The sequence below is a fragment of the Daktulosphaira vitifoliae genome, unplaced genomic scaffold, assembly GCF_025091365.1.
Source record: "Daktulosphaira vitifoliae isolate Bord-2020 unplaced genomic scaffold, ASM2509136v1 Scaffold_3, whole genome shotgun sequence".
NCBI classification, from domain to species: Eukaryota; Metazoa; Arthropoda; class Insecta; order Hemiptera; family Phylloxeridae; genus Daktulosphaira; species Daktulosphaira vitifoliae.
This window is the reverse complement of record NW_026099574.1, coordinates 3,984,263-4,006,049: the sequence shown is the minus strand read 5'-3', so window position 1 is coordinate 4,006,049 and position 21,787 is coordinate 3,984,263.

Sequence of the window (21,787 nt, the reverse complement as noted above, 5' to 3'; positions counted from 1 at the left end):
GATACGTCAAAAGATCACAAATCGTATCTAGTCGAAGACATTACCCTTCAAAATTGAAAAAATTTCCCTCGTTCCCCGTAAATGGGGGAAACCTCCAAAAAAATTACAAATTTAAAAATCGCTAATTTTCGAAATTTTTTCAATTTTTTTTACTAAAAACTGCCGTAACTTTTTCAAAAATGAACATATCAATATAATTCTTTTTTTTACAGATGCATGATGTCATTACCTATCATTTGGTATATTTTTTTTATAAATCTGACCCTTTACCTGCCCACAGGGGGGGATTTAAAATGACAACTTTTTCACAAAAAATTAACTTTTTCAACTTAACTTTTGAAAATGTTCCGGAAGGTCTGACACTTTTATATATATCTTAAATTAAAGCTAATGTAATATACTTTAATTTGAAAAAAAAAATTTGACCTCTGGACTTGTCTTCACGGCAAAAATGGCTACTGAATGTTTTTTTCGTGTGAAAATTCTCCATTTTATTATTTATATTATATTTAATTTTATAATGCTATAACTTATTGAAAAGTTTATGGATCCACACAATTTTTTTATGAGGAATAATATTTTTTAATAATCCCTTTTTTTATTCGACATACTTTATCTTAATCAGGGTATTAATAAGGAACTAGCAGATCATGCAGCTTTTGTAATTATCCACCAATTTCTTAGAATTAAACACTATCTACTGATTTGCATCGAAGCGTTTCTTATGATAGTGATTTTAATCACTGTCAGATNCCTATGATAGTGTTTTTAATTACTGTTAGATATCATTATACTTGATACAACTATGCCACGTCACCACTGTGCCGCGATCCCCCTGTGCTGGGGTTTTTTTTTATTATTCTTTTTATAGCATGTATATTTATTCAATAAAAGTGTTACTATAGGTCTTACTCAAATCGTTTTATTCGTAGCTGATAAAGTTTTTCGTATATGATTTTTCTTTAAAAAAATTTGTTGAAAAAGACGCGTTAATAATTTATGCATATTGAACTTTTGTCGCATGAGAGAACTGCATGTGAACTTGAATGTCATTTAGAAGCTATTAAAAGTGCGACCATATCATTTTATCAAAGATTGAAGAAGTTGCGTGTATTTTAAACAGATATTTCTTAAACTGTTCCGGTTGACCCCGCGATTCCGATTAACCCCATTTTATGGTACTTATAATATTAATTATAATGTAAATGTTTTATGCTTACCAGTATGTTAAATATAGAATTGGATTTAATTAATTAAAATTATAAATGTTTAATATTTCTAAAAATGTGCAGCAGAAACGACAATCACAACTGTAATAAAATACAACTTGTAAAAAATAAACGCTTATGTTTACCAAACTACGCGATCACCAATAAACGACACCTCAAATAAACTGATAACTATAACGAAAAAAAAAATAACAACATATAATCGAAACGAAAAAATAATAATCAAGCGGGTTGATTTTTGCCGGAAATGTGCAGGCACGTGGCCGGTACATTTCGTACCTATATCTATAGTTATACTATAAATACATACATAGAACATAACTACCTATTTTACGACAAAACACTCTCTTATCAAATTTTAATAATATACATTTAGAAAACAAATGATGTTAACATGAATAATTTTTATATAATATTAAGTATTTTCCATTTGTAATAAGCTGTTGAATAAGTGTATACTTTTATAATATTACGTGAACAAATTTTTACATATTGTGCAATATTGAAATTTGCGCCCCTCTTCAAGTTGCGCCCCTGGCCCATGCCCTCTTGCCCTGCCCTGAATACGGCACTGATTCACACATTTTGTTTGTAGGAAATTTAGGCGAAACATATAATCCGACATATGTGTAATTATCAAGGATAACACAAATAATTTCCATGTGTTCTTTGTTATGAGTAATAACTGAGTGTTCACTTGACTTGAGACTATGACGTATATTATTATTTATGAAGCATATTGAACCACTTTTGCCATTGTCATGAACTTTATTGATCCTACATACCTCTGTGAATCCTTCAATATTATAAAAATCAGAATCTGTAGTTCCAGTTTTTTGGAAAAATAGTAAATTTGATTTTAATAATATTTTATCAGCAAGAATGTGTTCAACATATTTGTTTAATGATCTTATATTGTGGGAAACACAATATATCGGGTGACTATTTAATGTCAAAAATTCAAATTTAGGTTTAATTGCACAAGATCGCAGTCTAGTCATTTCAGCATTAACTTTAACAGTCGGTTTTGGCGGATTAGATGGAAAATAGTCTATACTCAAGCCCTTAGCCGATGTTGCTCTACTGCATCCAACATAAAGCATGTTGCACAGTAAATTCTTTTTAGGCACATGATATGCAACATTTTCATAAGTTGCCCCTTGCGATTTATGAACAGTCAAGGCCAATGCCTCAACCAAAGGTAATTGTGTTCGAGTAATTTTCCGGTTCTCTGAGTTACCAATTTGAAATTCTAAGTGTGTAATTTCAATAGGCGTCCAGTGAGACCAGTCGTCAGATACATCTCCTTGAGGAGATAACTTTCCTTTAACTTTTTGTCTGGTGATTGAACCAATTTCTGGTTCGTCAAATTTTATCCACACTCTATGTGCAACTTCTTTACCATTAGCAGTTACTGTTCGGTTAATTTGCATCAATTCTCCAATTGCGCCATTGACAATACCATCTTCTGTACAGATATTTGTAACAACCATGTATTTTGCTGTTAATTTTAGTATTAGTGTTTTAGGTAATCCCATTGTTTTTTGTCTTGGAAGATTCTTTGCTGCAGTGATGTCAACTTTTCTACCTGTTGTATCTATTGCTTCAGACACAAAACTAGTAGTATTTAGGCTACTTAATACTCTTCTATTCATATCATCTACCTCTTTATTTGTGGCCCATAGATGCATAATTCCCGGTTGAAAACTAATATCTAACGGTTTTGTAAGATTCATAAAAAAATCGATATCTTTTTGAGTCAGTTCTCCTCTTGCTAATTTAGTTAATACTACAGAAAATTCTTTATCATCTTTCTGCCTCATAATTTCAGTTAACTCATAAAACTGAAAAGTTTCCCATATCGCTTTCGTCGCTAGTAATTCTATCGAAGTTGGATATTTGGCAACTATTTGATCAAAATATTCGTACAGTGGTGTGGATAAAACTGGTGGTAATTGATAAAAGTCACCAAAAACAATCACATTTATATCACCAAATGGTTTGTCAATACGTAGAATATGCCTGAGTCGTTGATCAATGTAACCAAGAGTCTTTAAGCCAACCATAGAAATTTCATCAATTATGAGTAGTTTGACATTAGCCAGTTGACACCGTAAAGTATTTGATATGTCAGCACCAAGTTTTGGTAATATCCCAGAAAATTGATTAATTGGTAATTTGAATGCAGCATGAAGTGTTAAACCTCTTATACCGTATGCTGCTTTGCCTGNTAAAACCTCTTATACCGTATGCTGTTTTGCCTGTAGGTGCTGTGAGTAACACAGGAGTAAGTGACAAATCATCTATATCTGGCCTGACATTAGCTATTCTAATTGTTGATTGAGCTAAAGTCCGTATAAGTACAGATTTACCAGCCCCAGCTGGGCCAGTTACATAACATAAAATACTAGGTGCACCTGATCCCCATATTTGCTGTACATTAGTAACATGATAGAGAATCATACGTTGACCTTCATTCATACATTTCTTTAGGTTTATAAATTGTTCGTTATTAATTTTATGTACGTTAAACATTCCATTGACTTCATTATTTTTATCTGAATTATCAGCATCGTCATGGTCTTTAAAATCTCCTATATCCAACATTATCTTATCATGTGGGACCCAATCATCCGGTAATTCAGTCTCATTAATATCTTGTTGCTTTTCAACGTTATTTATATCTTCATCTAAATCTTCTTCTTCAATTTTATTGAACTGATAATACATTTGTTGAATTTGTTCAATATTTTTTTCATATACTTCTTGACAATTTATATTTTCTATATCATTGTATTCATTTCTCCAAGGAAAAAACAACATAATTCTTTCCCTATAAAAGTCAGCAGGACTTTTATCGATACTAAATCTTACGTATCGAATAATCTTTCGAATCTTACGCTTATGCATAAACTTGTTGGGTTTCCCAATTAGAACATTACTTTCATAAAATACATCATCATTTGATTCAGCGTCTATTGTATCATCAGACTCAGAATTATCCAACTTTTTATATGATTTTTGTTTACTTTTAATTTCAAAGTCAGCTGCAAATTCAGCTAGAGTTAAATTTTCATAATAAAGTGGTCTACACGAATAATATTCTATTAGTCCATCACAAAATATATCAGTAGATTCAGGATTCATTAAACCCCGAAGAGCAATAGGTTTAACCATGCGAGTTCTTTTATCCGAATGACTTGTATTAATAAATACGTGGCCAGTAGATGTACATGATTGTTTTATTCCTAAACAAGTGTAGACCGCTTCTTGAGCAGATATTTCTTGACTTCCGGAAAATGAAGACGCAATTTTCCATAACTGTGTTTTTACAGACATNCGCACTTTTATATATATATCTTAAATTAAAGCTTATGTAATATACTTTAATTTGAAAAAAAAAAATTTGACCTCTGGATTTGTCTTCATGGTGAAAATGACTACCGTATGCAAAAATATGCTATTTTTGTGAAAAAATTCTTGATATTATATTTTACATTTTTTAACATTATGTTGCTATAACTTTTTAAAAAATGCATGAATCAACTTTATTCTTTAATGATAAATACTTTATATATACTTCTTTCATTCGACATACTTTTTTTTAAAATCGGACCATTTCCCTTTATACAGGGGGGGTGCAAACCTTTTAAAATGCGTATAGAAAGTAGAACTTTTTCAACTTAACTTTTGAAAATNAATTTTTCAACAGGCGGTAGCAAAGTACGATTGCCGAGTTGGTAAAACTTGTGTTTTACACGCTTGGGGTACGAGGTTCCAACCCGCGTATGACAATAAATTTTTTGCATTTTTTCTTAATTCTTTTTAAGTTAGTATAAATTTTTAACTCATTTAGATTCAATAACTTCAATAAAGATCAATGATCGCATCACTTTAGTGGCCCCTTGCAAGAATAAATTTCTTATTCGTATTAAAATTATTTTACTATATTTTAAGTTTTAGCTTCGATGCAAAGCCGAGAAGATGTTTTTTTGTGAATATCATTTATTTTCTCTGCTCTAACTTGACATACTTTTTTCAACGATACGTCCAATGACTACAATTCGTATCTAGTTGAAGATATTACTCTCAAAAATTGAAAAAAAAATTCTAATTTATCAATTAAACAGTTAGTTATTACATCGTCTCCATAAAGACAATTAAAATCATTAATTTCTAATGTTTTCAAAATATTTATTAACGAATGAAGTTTGATATGATAGGTTTCAACTACAAAATTAAATCATTTTACTTTGTAATTTAATAATTTTTTTACTCTATTTGTGTGTGCTACTACTAGACTATAATATTACAATTTTGTTTTGTAACATGTTGCTATATAAATCATTTCAAAAAAAATGATTGTTTTTTCTCCTGAATTAACAATTGATTTTTACAAATATAATCAAATTTTATAATACACTCAATTGAGTAAATCTTTTTAACAACTTTGTTTTGATTGGTACATTTAGTTAAAGTAAATCATTAAAATTAATTAAGTTCTCAATATTTCAATTATAGAATCTTTTCAACAAACAACAAAAGTTCCTAGGAAATTATTACTATTACTTCTATTTAAGTTATCTATTACCATAAAAATGCAATAATATATTGAGCTTTTCTGATAAATTTACAATAAATAGTAATTATAAAACTTTCTGACTGCATATTGATCTTAACGATACAATTTTTTTAATTGTCATAAAATTTTCTATTTAATTATGTCAATGTCAAACTTACCAATTGAGCTAAAAGTTATGGTAAAATAAATTTTTTTTTTTTTTTATAAACATTTACAACAATCAACTTTAAACGATTAACAAAATTGGTTAAATATGTCATTTTCCTTATTTTTAACTTATTAATAATCAAATTAATATTAAATATTATATCAAATCAGTATTAATTTAAAACAATTTTTTTTGTTCTTAATTATTTTTTTTTATATGTAAAAACTATTTTTTAATAATATTAAAACTTAGAAGTTATAGAAAAAGTCTAATTGCACATTTTAAAACATCGCGAAAAGTTGATTTAGAATAGTATATTTTTGTTTCTGATGGAAGTTCCTTGTAGTCCAGTGTATAAAACTTATAACTTTGTTAATTGTTATAACTTTATCAAAAATGACCAAATCAGTATATTTTTTTTTATTTAGATGCATGTCTTTATCTATCATTTGGTTTTTTTTATAAATCTAACCCTTTACCTGCCCACAAGAGGGATTCAAAATATTAACTTTTTTTTTTTTAGTTAAAGTAAATCATTAAAATTAATTCAGTTCTGGATATTTCAATAGTAGAATCTTTTTAAATATCAAAAATTACTTAGAAATGATTACTATGATTTCTATTTAAGTGTTCTATTACGATAAAAATGCAAAAAATAATGAGTTTTTCTGATAAATTTACAATAAATAATAATTATAAAACTTTCTGACTGCATATTAATCTTAAAAATAACATTGTTTTAATTCTCATAAAATTTTCTATTTAATGATTCATTCTAGTTAACGAAGGAGTAATTTTGAAGAATAGCAGAAAAAATTCCCAACTAACTTTTTTTTTTTTGTTTTAATTAGGCAATTGGTGGATTATTCCAAAAGCACGTACGTGAAGTGAGCAATTTCTTATTAATTTAAAAATGCGGTAACAACTAAGTAACCAAATATTTGTTACTACATTACACTACTAGGAGTGCTGAATATAAAGTGAAATTATTAAACCAAAATTCTTATAATTATATAAAGAACTAAATCATGGCTCATATAAAATATTACAATATAAAATTGACACCACTAGAGGGCACTTCAAAAAAAGACATACAATACTAAACAAAGAATTACAATCTATAATGGATAACAAATTACACAATTTTAATATAATGACAATATACATTAATAATATACAGCAATAATATGTAAAAAGTAAAAAATATATAATACACAAAATTAATAAACAACAATAATATAAAATATCAACAAATTTTCAATATTTACATCAATAGCTAAATAGAGAAAAAATAATTAATTCATTAGATACTATAATAAAAAGATGTAGAATTACATAAGCTTTATTTTAGTGTATAGAAAATTACTGGACACCCTTCGGATCATTTTTGATTTTGCAGAAAACTGATGCCGCGTTGTAGGTTATTATTACACAGCGAAAAATTGCTGGAACATTCATGTGCACAATTCATTCACATGGACGTCTTTGGGCACTTAGATATTATAATAAAAAGATGTAGAATTACATAAGCTTTATTTTAGTGTATAGAAAATTACTGGACACCCTTCTGATCATTTTTGAATTTGCAGAAAACTGATGCCGCGTTGTAGCTTATGATTACACATAATATATTACTACAATAATCATCTACTCCGAAATTTGATAATTTTTTAATTGATTTCGTGAATTATCGATATTTGAGTAAATTTTATTCTAATCAATCAATTGTCTTATTCGGAGTAATTATTGTCGTAGTAAAATCCAAATTTTTGTGACCGGTGTTCTCAGTAATTGTTGTCGGAGTAAATGTATTTGAAGGTTTTTTTTACAATGTCGGAGGATTATCAGTTCTTGGCATTCCCCATAACCCAATACAACAAACCATTAAAGCTTTAGCAGATTTAAATATAATAATTCGTTAATAAATATATTTTAAACTAGGTAATTAATTTGTTTTAGTTAAAAAAATTAATAGGTCAATTCCCGATAGCGTATATGAATAGTATATACATATAGTATATGTAGTTTATATTATAAACTAAATGTTTAAAATGCTGCATGGTAATAAATTTTTTATTTGCTTATAATCATTTTAAAAGTCATATTTTTGATAAAAAATTTGGAGGTCGCGTATATTTTTGAGGGGCGGCTCGAATCTCTCGAGTCCCTTTCATAAATAACCCTTGGCCACAAAACATTTTTACTATTAAAAGTGATTTTCAATTAGTTTTAATATAATAAAATAAGACAATGAATATATACGGCCATGGCAGTAGAATATTTTAATAGCTGGGTAATTTAGAACTATTTTGATTTGACTAAAGAGACTTACACACTAGACGTATAATCGCGCGATTTCGCGTTTTTAAAATCACGACGGTTTTAAACTCGAACGTCGATCATGTNAACACGACGGTTTTAAACTCTAACGTCGATCATGTGTATACTATAGCGTTTTGACGTGTCTTTATAAAGAAAATTATCCCGCAAAAAATTACAGTATAATCACAACAGTTTCGTAATTCCTCGTTGTAGCATTTGCTCTGATTATTTTTTTTATTTTTTAAAGTATTAAATAAGTTGCAATGGAGATATTAGATGATATAGAAGTTGCATGTGTTGTGTACGCCATGTATCATTGTTGTACAAAAAAAAACAAAAAATAAATAAAAAAAACAAGTGTTCGTAGACATTGGGTTCATCCCCGAAATTTAAAAAGACCTCAAGAAGGTTAATTTCAAGTTTATTATTTAACTTTGAGGAGTTATATGAAAATTTTTACAGGTATTACCGTATGTCTATACGATAATTATTGAAGACCAAACACAAACTAACCTAAAAAATTACATAAAAGTATTATTACATAATATTTTATATCATTAATTATATCTTATAGAATATCATCTATTGTAACATAAGTAGTTTAAAAGTATAAAAAAAAGTATTAAATATCGTTTATAATGTGGACTTTGACTCATTGAAATAATTTATTCGGCAAATTTATCACTAACAGTTAGCAAAATTCAATCCACACTTTCCTACAAATTATCTCTATGATCGCCCATGTTAAAATCAAAATAATATGATAAAACTACGTTAATATTTGCTTAAACAGCTTTGTTATAAAGATATTGTGTATTGTGAGTATAATTTAAAAAAACTAGGGTTACAAAAACAATAGATAATCATAAGGATATAAAAAATATTTAAAAATTTTTTTTTGTGGCTGTTACCACTTTTTGTCAGATATCACCAAACCGATTTCTTTTAACGATACGTCAAAAGATCACAATTTGTATCTAGTTGAAGACATTATCCTTAAAAATTGAAAACATTTTCCTCGTTCCCCGTAAATGGAAAAATCTCAAAAAAATTTACAAATTTAAAAATCTGTAATTTTCGACATTTTTTCGTGAAATTAAATTGAATGAGCCCCACGTGCCTGAAAATCGCGACGTTTAATCGCCCCGTGTGAATGATAATATGCGATTTGTATTGTTTAATTTTAGCGATCGGGCCCGTCCGAACGCATGTTTTTTATCATGGTTCAATTTAAATGCGGATATTTTATATAAAGCGATTAATCGCCGCGTTTTTAAAAACGCTACGCGTGCGTTTAAAAGCCTAGCGTTTAAGCCTCTTAAACTGAACTAGTAGAAATGCCGTCGATAAAATTCTTAGAACCATCGGTCAACGTGCTCCCCTAGTGAGAGCTACTATGATAAAACTTGTAATACATCAACCCGCATCATACACTTTTATGAAGCAAACGATACCCTACTTATTGTTGTCTAGACAAAATAATGGCAAAACTATCATTTTACTCACAGTATGATTCTTAAAAATGATTCACATGATTCTAATTTTAGAATTATAATATTGTTCGGAGATGAGTACTATTATTCAACCAATCAGTAATCATCTATTTTTAACACGCTTATATTAGTTTCACCTGTATGTTTGTAAAATGTAACTTTCCACGGACACGTGTTATTGTTTCCGCGTATTCCGTTGTAAGACTAGACTGTCGTAACGCATTCACCCCACCCCACGTCACGCTCTACACAAGACGGCACCACTATTCCTCTATAAATTTATTTTTGGTTATCGTACCCGTACACGCGTGCCTGACATCAATTATATATATATAAACAAATTTTTATTTTGACTGACTAATATCGCTCGCGTGTAATGCGCCTTACGTATATATATTTATATATTCCTACCGCCGCTGCCGCCGTTTATACTTTAGGTATAACGTTCTCAAAACAAGGCTATACCTAGTGCATGATACGTTTACGTACTTAAGTCGCTTTACATGTATATATATTCAAATTACTATTAAAAATATAATATATATATTTTTTATATTAATTACCCTGAGACTCCCAGGGTAATCGAATATCCCATGCAAATAATTTGTCTGTAAGCGTGAATAATATATTATGACAATTTTTCAGGAACAGTCTAAAATTTGACAACAATAAGACAACTTATGATTTAAAATAAAACTAACAATCAATTTATTTATTCAATATTACATATGGATTTATCATACCTAACGACTGTTGTAGGGATTTATTTTCTGTTATTTTTGTATACACATTTTCCACAATTTTGTGACACCTATTCCTGTACTCTCAGTACAGTTACATTCCATGAAATTGGATAAATTATAATAATTGTATTAATATTATAGAATAATTAAAAAAAAATCGGTATGTTATAATTCCTGGGACTATTTAAAAAATTTTATTTTGATAAAAATATTGGTTACTGTAATTTGATGTGGACAGCATAGTTGTTAAAATGGGTCCCAATTTTTACAATAAACTCATAAACTTATACATAATATATGAGAAAAATAAGATTATTAATACTGTATTCTGATAATGATTTTTTTAACTCAAGCCAATTAAACATCCTTAATGGGTTTTTTGAAAATATTTTTTTTGGATTATGTTAGTTCTATATGTATTTCTATATACGTGTTATAAAATCATTTTTAGTTCCATCCCTTATACCTTAAAAGTGTTAGAAATATTCGAGCTTTAAATTTTTAAAAAATTAATATGTTTTTTATGTTGAGCATTCAATAACAATAAAAACATGGATATTACAAACTAATTTTACAAATAGATGAGTAATCGCAACGGTAATATTATTGTACTTATACGAGTAAACGAATATTTTGTATTCGCTAGATAGACGAGTAATGGGAACCTATCTTAAAACATGATAATGTTGTCATCTTATAAAAATAAGTACGTTCTTTTGATTTATGAACGCTCCTATACTTTAAATAACTATAACTCGTTAAAAGTCGAATAACAAAAACAATTTTTTTTTCAATTAAATAAATCTATTGTTATAAAAAAAACATTGGGCTGGAATTTGAAAATCGAAAGTTCATTTAAGTTTATATGATATTAGGTGGATGATAATAGAAATTTAATTTTTCGTGTAATGCAACTCAACAAAGATCCATTATAATAATATAATGATTGGCTTTAATATTTTCGAAGATATTTCATGAGATGTAGTTAAGGTATCACGCTATATATTAAATTTATTTAAAAACAAAAAAATTGTACATTGCATTAATTTCAAGTATTAAAATATAAAGTTATTCTTACGTTTGATTTTTACGATTGAAACACGAAAAATTATTAAAACAGATTATTATTTTTTAATTGAATCTAAAATATTCTAAGAAGACTTCTAAGGTCCTAGATGAGGATTTAAAACGAAAAAAAAACGATGGCTAGAAGTAATACCGTCCCGTAAATCATTCTTATTACTGTAAATTTTAGTATTTATTTTTAGTATACTGTTTTGTAACACTGTTCAATTTGTGTGTATTCTATACTATAATGATAACTGATATAGTTTAATATCTTGTTTTGAATTTTTAATCTTGTGTATGACACTTGTGCTAAAGTTTTCACTACAATTTTATGAGGATATTAAAAATTTTATCTTTTAGCTTAATTCGTAATCTAAAACCTACACAATCGTTGTAATAACTTAACCTACCATAAAGAAAGGTCAAAAAAGTATTAACAAATATTTCACAATAATTATTTTATTTTTTGACAATTATACGCCAGGAGCGTCTTCGACAGTTTCAACGTCCGGGGCACATGCCTCCTGTAACCCCACGAGTTAATCTATAATTATAACTTGAATTATGTATCTAGCAAATAAAAATAACACGTTGGTGATGTTATGAAGGGATGATCTTTAGTAAATATTTTTTAAAAATAACGTCAAAAAAATTTCATCCTAGATAGCATTCGGGAACCAATAGCAAATAGCGTAACTGAATATCAGTGCTAAGGCGATGTCCGAATAATCCTTTGCACTACATCACGCTCTTTTTTTTAAAATGTAAATAAATAATGAATTTTATAAAATTCATATTATCTATAAATATTAGAACGTTTTTAATTAATGTGATTTGATTATGCCCATGTAAATGGTTAGTTACCTTTGAAATTAGAATACATTTTTATATTTTACTTTCAATTATGCTAATTATTAAAAAAAAAATTATATGTTTAATAAAAAAAATCTGATGTCTTTCAACGATTCTATTTTGTCGCCTATTTAATTTTATTTTTGACCTTTTCTATACTTACTGGGAATCACACATGAATAAAAAAAATACTTAAAATAAAATTTGTAATAATCATAACTGGATATTTATGTTGAGAATGACATTTTAGTCGCCAAGTGAAAATATTTTAAAAATACACTGCTGCTTTTACAAATTAAGATTTTTCTTTAAAATAGGCTTTTCTAGCTTATTTATAAAGGCAAATTTTTTATTTTACCAACAATTTTTTTTATTGGTATTATTAATAATAATGTAATAAAATGTTTTGAAATACAAAGGATAACTCGTCTATTATAAAAAAATATAATTACTACAACTTCAAAAAATATGCAGCATATATTTATTTATACATTTATACATATAATCAATATAAAAATTACAAATCTCATAAATCATACAATAATTATAAATAAATAATCATCAAATTTTATATTCGTAAAAACACAACTGTAAGTAAAACAACTAAAGAATTATAGCGAAAACTAAGCTTTATTTATCACAATAATTTAACTGGCTTTCATAGAAATTTATGTCTATTTTTATCTATCAAATTAATAAGAATGCTTGTATTTTAGATGAAAATATACTTAAACAATTGCGCACGGGGGGGGGGGGTTACCATTGATGGCGGTGGTGGACGCGATGGAGGAGAAAATGATGGGAAAATTAAAGTTTTTAGGGGATGTAAGTATTTATACATTTTATTCAACAAGTATTTTACTTTCTATTACTTAAATTTTTTGTTTTAATTACAATAAAAATAAATTTATTTTAATTACAATTAAATACAATAAAGTTAGTTTAACATCAGTCAACTACAGTGGAACTAAGGAGAAAAGTTCCACATCATGTTCCTGACTAAGAACATTATGTGTTTTCCCGCAGTAAAAATTTGCGTTAAGTCACCCATTAGGGAGCATACAGCGGTAAGATTAGTATAACATTAGATCATGCCAGGATTAAGATTTTTAGTTGAAAAATAGATACTTAATTCAAGTAGTTGAGATAAACGAGAGGAAAAAGAAGAAGATTACACTACATGAGAGCTATTTAATTTGAAATAAATATTGCGAAAATTTTTTTAGGTAATTTTTGTGTTTAATATTTTTTAGTTGTAAATTAATATTTTAAATAATATTAGCCACAATTGACTAATACTTATAATAGTAAATTGATTTTTAATAGTTGAAAAAGTATTTAATAATGGATATTTCAAATAAGAATACACCAAATTATTCTTTTATTTAACTTTCAATTTTATTTAGACCTGTTTTAACAATAGCTTTAGTGAAGCACACAACCATTTGAAATAATTTAATTATTGTATAGTGGATAAATGTTTCTATATAATAGATAATCACGATAAAATTATCAAAAAAAAATACAATGATGAAAAATAATGTTTAATTTGTCAATAAAGTTTTTGTAAAATAAGTCTCGACATCACTTATATAATTATCACATATTTTTTTTAAATAGTTTATTTTTGTATAATCAAGACCTTTTAGTAATTTAATTAACTAAATGGAAATATTTATGTTGCAAGTAAAAGAAAATGGTAACATTTATTTTTTAATGATTCATTTTTATCAACTTAACATAGTGTTACACAGGATGATTGACTAACTTTACTATTGAAAATATTATTAAAGATATAAAACTATTTTGAACCTATGAATACTCAATTATTTGATAATAACAAATTAACCTAATAGCTACCTTATTGAATTTATGAATAAATAACAAAAAATAAGATGTCATTTTTTATTTAAATATTTAGGTTATAATGTGTCTTGTATAATGAAAAGCAAAATAGCAATATTTATTATCTAATTCAATAAATTTCATCAAATGTAATAAATTGATAGTATTAGATGTATTATGGAAATTCAAAAACTCAAATGCTTGAATCAATTATACATAATTTAATTAACTGAATAATTAATTTAATAATTAACAGTTAAAGATAAAATGAGTTATACTGGACATCTCTGTTTAAACTAACAACTTTTTTAATATTAGATCCAATTATAATTTTGCTAAAAATTTTAAGTTATTATATTAAAATGATAATAATAATCATTTTATCAATTTCAGATTGCAATTTTTTCAGAGAATATGGCACAGGGAGCGGGAGTGCCCCAAAAAAGGTAGTTATAATTTTTAACTTTATGGCTTGATATAAGTCGTTCAATAAGAAGATTTTTTATCTTATAGCTGTATGGTAATTTCTAATATATATCTTTTGTTTTGTATCAGAGGCTCCAGTAACAGCGAAGGCGTCGTCTTCAACAGCCGAGGCGGCGGTGGGTCCAGAAATTGTAGGGGCGGCGGCAGCTCCAACAGCTGAAACTTAAAAATATAAATAAAATTATTTTTTTTTTTAATATATATATTATTTTTAACACTTTGAGTTTATTAATTTATATAACAAAAGCGAAACCAGCTTTTGTTATAAGTCAAACATGAACTCATGTTGTTTATTTCAAGATTAAGGCTTTGAAAGATTTTTCATTAACACATTAATTAAAATGTCTTCTGTGTAAGTAAAGTGAATTAACATTTAAACATTATAGAGATTACGATATTTCTGTATAAAATTATTTTAATTCATTAGTTATTTACATATTTAAAGATGATCTGAGGGTATCCACTTACTTTTACTAAACTAATAGTTTTGAAGTTCTATATACAGAGTAATCAAAATTAGGTAAGATACTTATTTTCAATATTTTCTGGAAAAATATTGAGTTTTATATTTTTATAAAGAGAAAAATTTTTTAGGTTCAAAAAACTACAATAATATGTAGTTAAATCATTTTTCTTTTCGTCCCTTCAAAGATGAAAATCAATAACTGATTTTCTTAAACCGGAACCCTTATTTTTAACTTAATAATATCATAGAAAAATAGATACAAACAATTCTTGTTATAATTTTTTTTATCCAACCAATTGTTTGCGTTTTAAGATAATTTAAAGATTTCAATTTAAAGTAAAAATTTATTATTGATATGATTTTATGTGGCAGCAGAAATCTGTTTTAATAACATATAAGTAATTTATTATATATATATAGATGTCAAGTAAAATGTTCCATACTGACTGATAAACAATTGCTATCTTATTTGTTATGTCTTAGTTAATAAAAATTGATTTATTGGACAGTGTAGAAATATGAGGATACTGTATTTTTAAATAAGTGAAAATTTGGTTTAAAATCGCTTAACTTTAACATGTTTAGATAAGCAATTGTTCAGATAACAAAAATGATAAGAATATAATTACTTGTAATTTTTTTTTTTTTTTTTATATTAATTAAAAAATAGTTTCCCATTTAATAAAATTAAAGTAAAAGATTTTTATCCTTGAAAGGATAAAAAATTTTTTATACATATTATTGTAGCTTTTGGCATCTAATCATTTTTTTCTTTGAAAATCTTCTTTAAAAATTACTCAGAATTTGAATTCTGAGAAAATGGGTGTTTTACCAAATTTTGTTTTACTCTGTATAACTAGCATGCTAAGTGTGAAAAATACACAAGCTCAATTCTAAGCAAAATTTAAAACATGAAAGTTTACTCACTTTACTTAAAAGATATCTAAAATATTACTTTATTAAATTTTTTTAAATTAATCGTTCTATCAAATTTTAATTTTCTAAATAACTCAGTTTTAAGTAACTAAAATATCTAGAAATGATGTAACGAGATGAAGGCTTAGCTCCGTTGACGTCACGGTTTTTATACCTTGATAAAATTGGTTACATTTTATAGTTACTTTACATATAATTTAAAATAAATCTGTACATTATCTAACTAGAAATTTATTTTAAATAACGGTGTTACATGATATACCTGATTTCAAAAGTGCCACAAAATATATAGGTTTTACATATAATATCGTTAAATGCATAACTTAGAACTGTGGTCGTGATTAGTTAATACATGTCTTAATAAAATGTTATTTTGAGACAGGGAAAGAAATGTGTAAAAAAACATTTAAAAGCTACTAAAATATATCGAGCATCCATTTAAAAGTCGAAAGAACCTAAACATACTAAAATATTCAATAAAAAATTTACAAATTAAATTTCTTGTGGTATGAAACTTACACGGACCGCGTCGTCCTCTATACACGGAACCCCGCGACCCGTGACACCANTATACACGGAACCCCGCGACCCGTGACACCTGTATCAGCCGCCGCCCTTCTACGTGCATATGGTAGTTTGACTGACTAACACCGCGTGCGATACGCCACGGTACAAAGTCCAGCAAGTGCCGCACGTCCATCTACGACCCGCCGCAAATACACGTTAAGTAATCTCCGTGACTCCGTACGATACGGATCTACCGAAAATTACACCCGTTCAGCTCGCTGCTCATACGATTTTACCGTCAGTTTTTTTCTTGTTATTAAACATTGATTACACTGTATATTTCAGTTTGTTCTTATTGTTGGGATTGTGTTTATTTTTGAAGAACAATATACGGCTTCACGCCATTTTATAATAGAACAAAAAAACCTTGTGTTATTTAATTTGTGTTTCACGACGACAGTCGTATCANGAACCTAAACATACTAAAATATTCAATAAAAAATTTACAAATTAAATTTCTTGTGGTATGAAACAATTTATGTATATGAGGCCTATTTTTACGTATACATAAAATAGGATTTTAGCAAATTTTTGAATATCTGCCCTATAAATGAAAGCATTTAGCTAATTTATATTATTGTAATAATATATGTGTGACAACTTTGTAATCAAATAAAATCAGTAATCTTAGAAAGTAAGAAGTATAAATTATTAACTACCTATTTTTTGAGTAAGTATTTAATTTTTTATACCCAGTATAATACCTGTTAAAAGGTTGTAAGCTAAACTTACAAGGACCCAAAGGAGGGTACATCCTGGGCCGAGGCATAGCCGGAGGACCAGGGATTTCATACCTTTTCCTATGGGGGAAGGTTATAAAAGAAAACAGTTTTTATTAATTTTCTAATACACATAACTAAATATAATGATAAAATATAAAACCAATGGTTTAGATTTAAATCAATTAATTTAACTAAACAATATAATATAATAAAATTTACAATTTACATGGAACAAAATGCATCAGTTTTATTAAACATAATAAATTATTTATAATGTAGAAAAAAACTTATCCAAATTTTTTGTATAAGAAAAGTTAAACATAGATATATTTAAACCAGGATAAATGATGAGAATGAAGTTAAGAGAATTATGGAAGTTTATTCTACGGCCATTTCAATTAATATCAAGAGTGTACATTGTTTTTTTTGTTCCTTTATTAATTTATAGTCGTACTCTTAAGGTGGACACTGAATTTGGAGTTATATAATTATACTAACAAAGTTTTCTTCTTTATGTATATAGACTAAAGTAATGGGTCTAAAGCATCGTAACGCCACTGACATTGTCTAATTTAAAAGAAACACCATTTATAATCTAGAGATACTGATAAGTGTTTCATTTTTCTTAAACAGACCACAGTTATAATTTAATTCAAATTAGCTGTATATTATGAAATAACTGACAATTAGAATAGAATAAAGGGGAAACATGAGCATGGCAGTTCCGTCGCATGAGTCAGGGTATAGTGGACATGTCACCAACGTCAATAGGTATCTTCTACATAAATGTGGAGGACCCAATGAGATGTTCACCATGTCCACCCTGACCACATCCGAGGATATTGTCAGCTTATGGAACAATGAAATATAGAATTATATGACATTAACCAATTTACATAAATATAACCGTAGTCAGCATCTATATAATCATTAACTAAAAACAATGAAATTTGCTCACATGGTCAAATAACCCAAAAGATATAAAAGATCATGTACAAAGTTACGCATGGCAAAAGAATACAAAAGAGAAAATATAAATATACCACATTTTAGTTTGTTGAGATGTCCAAGTCCAGATAGTTAATTGTGAGGTAGTGTCATAAACATGACCAAGCCAAATTGATAGATTTACTCCTCCATCGTGGATTTGTAAAAAAAAAAACCATCAAAAACTTATTGAGACGATGATGATGATTCTTTTTTTTGAACATAACCATACTTTCCAAAGCCGACTCGATTGCCAATGGGAAAGGGTAGGTGACAGCGTGACCATTCTAATGAGGTATGGTCAAGGCTCACAGGTGGTAGGGAAAATGATTTGTCTAATAACTAATTATGTGTGTATATGCAACACTAACCCTACAGATATACGACGCGCACTGTTTGAATATGGTTACCTGTGACCTTATACTCATGATAACTTTATTATGTTACAAGGTGTGTTACTAAATTGTAATTAATATTGCTTTAGTGAATTATTTATTTAGAATTATGTATAAAAAATTAGTATTCTTTGTTTATAATCAATCTATTAGTTATTATTGTAAGCGTGCCTGTAGTGCCCGGCCACTACTTTAGAAATAACAAAATTCAAGAAAATAAATTCTAGGAAGGTTGTTTAGGGGGGATAAATGTATTTACATTTGCATATATGTTTTTTCAAAATTTTAAATTGAATAACAAATTGTTTTACTACATTCGTGAGTTATTATAGCGGCCTCTATCGTCATCATTTAGGAACAATATTTTCTTGAAGTTGTTGCTTATTATAGTGGCCTCTAGTGGAAACAGTTAATAACATAATATTTTCTTAAAGTTGTGTATTATAGCGGCCTCTAGCGACTTCAGTTAGTACCATGTATTTGGTAACGAAGTTGTTACCGCATTTTTAAATTGATAAGAAATTGCTAGCTAGAAATTGCTCACTTCACACTCGTGATCTATTACAATAAAAATCCAAAAAAATCGAGCTTTTCTGATAAATTTACCGTAATTATAATATTTCTTGACTCTATATTAATCTTAACAATTTCATTTTTTTGCTATTTAATGATGTCAATTTCAAACTTGCAAGTAGAGCTAAAAGTTATGGCAATAAATTCATTTTTTTTATTATTATAAACTTTCACAAAAAAAGTAGGTTAAAAATAATTATTTTTAACATATTAAAAATCAAAATCAATAATAATTTGAAAACAATTAATTATAAAAATTATATTTTATATTTTTGAATCTAAGAAATACTATTTTGTAATTATCCACCAATTTCATAGAATTAAACACTATCTAAAGATTTTCATCGAAGCGTTTCTCTTGATAGTAATTTTAATCACTGTAGGATTAAATCTATACTGGACTTAACTATGCTACGTCCCTACTCTTCCGCGACCCCACTGTGCTGGGTTTTTTATTATATATGTATAGATTTTACATTATATCTTATGGGGTGATGCGTGTATATATTATTAGTATAATGTGGAGACGTAGTGCATTTTATTTCGGGGTGTCCCTACGTCTCACAAGCTAAGTTTAACTGCTCAAAACCAGTCACTCGGGGCGTATACCCGCTGTGCTTAACGGTAATTCCTTGCTTAATAGCCGAAGACGTTCATCGTATTCTCTAATTATATAAGTGTAGGTATAACAATGTTTTGTTAATATATGATTTTTTTTTATTTGTTCCCTTTAATTTGTAGACGAGGTTTTTTTGACCGTTTGATTTTTTGCTTCATATTAATTTAATTTTTTTATTAATAAAGTCCTTTTCATTTAACTTAACCATCATCTTATTTTTTTTGCGTGTTCCATCTTCTATGGACTCGTGTATTTTTGTATTTTTTTCCTTTCAAAAATCAACTCCCCCTAGTTTTAAGGTACGAACAACGGCCTTGTATAAGGGCATCCCTGATCATCATGATTAGGTGACGACTGTTACTGAGGTTACAACTGAGGTTTTGGTGTATATCAACTATCAACGACTCAACAATCAGCAAATAAAACCTTTTTTTTTTTTATATTAAATTGCTTTTAATGTACTGTATTTTATTTTTTGTAAAATCCGACAGTACATTGTCTTGCCCAGTGGGTTGGCGACTCTCATTTTGTATTTTTCAATTGGCCATGAATGTTACAAATTTTATCCGTCGTGGCCAATTAATTCAAATTTTTTTTATGATATTTGTAACCTTTCAAATTTACAAAATAAATCGCTAGGCACAAAAGAAAAATTGTTTCCTAATATAAACTCTGCGTGAACATAAAAAAAAAATTTAAGCCAAAAAAATACATTTGAACAGTAAATTGATTATAAAGCATAAGTTCAAACAAAATATACATAGGACAATAAATTTGTATATATAGCCACTGTGCTGGGTTTTTATAATTATATTTAAAAAAAATAATGGCCTATTTTCTTTGATGTAATAAAATTATAATAATATATACAATTGTCGTACAATGTAGTTCTATTTAAAATGTTTGAATTTAAATAGTAAATTAAAAAATAATTATCTTATAGCGATCCAAACCAGTGGCGGCGCGAGGTAAAATTTATATGTGGGCGAAGTAGACTTAAAGAGGCCCTTTTTTTTAATTTTTTTAATAAACATTTAAGTAACAATAGTTATTTAATAAATATTAAGATTTACAATTTTTTAAAACAATAAACTCTAATTATTAACCTTTTATTTGCAAAGTAGTCAATATAATTTTATTTATACATAATTATAAAATTAAATACATATTTTTTTAAATTAATAATACTGTTAGAATTTTCTTTTTTTTTTATTTACAAGAAATGGACTTTTCGGCTTTTTGCTTCACTAAATGTTTTAAGTATATCTCTCGTAATTTAAATTATTTGCAATTTTCGTTTCAATGGACAAAACTGCTAATGCTGAGAGTCTTTCCTGTGTCATCGTATTTCGTAGGTAATTTTTAATTATTTTAAGCTTCGAAAAACTTCTCTCTGCTGAAGCTGTACTGACAGGAATAGTGAGCATAATTCTGACTGTTATATAAACATTTGGATATATTTCTTGTAAATTATTTTCTATTATGTATTTGATGAGTTGTTTTGCATCCTTAATAAAGTCTGGTAGACTTGAAATTATGAGTTGTAATTCTGCGTATAATTCAAATGATTGAATGTCGCTCTTTTCACCCTCTTGAAGAACTGTACCTAAATCACAACAATGCTTATAAAGGTCTTCTTTGGAAATGGATCTTAAAATATTCATATCATAAATAAAACCAAAATATTCAAAGTATTCATTCAATGATTTAAATCTCCATTTAATGTCATGTAGAATTCCATCAATCATGCTGTT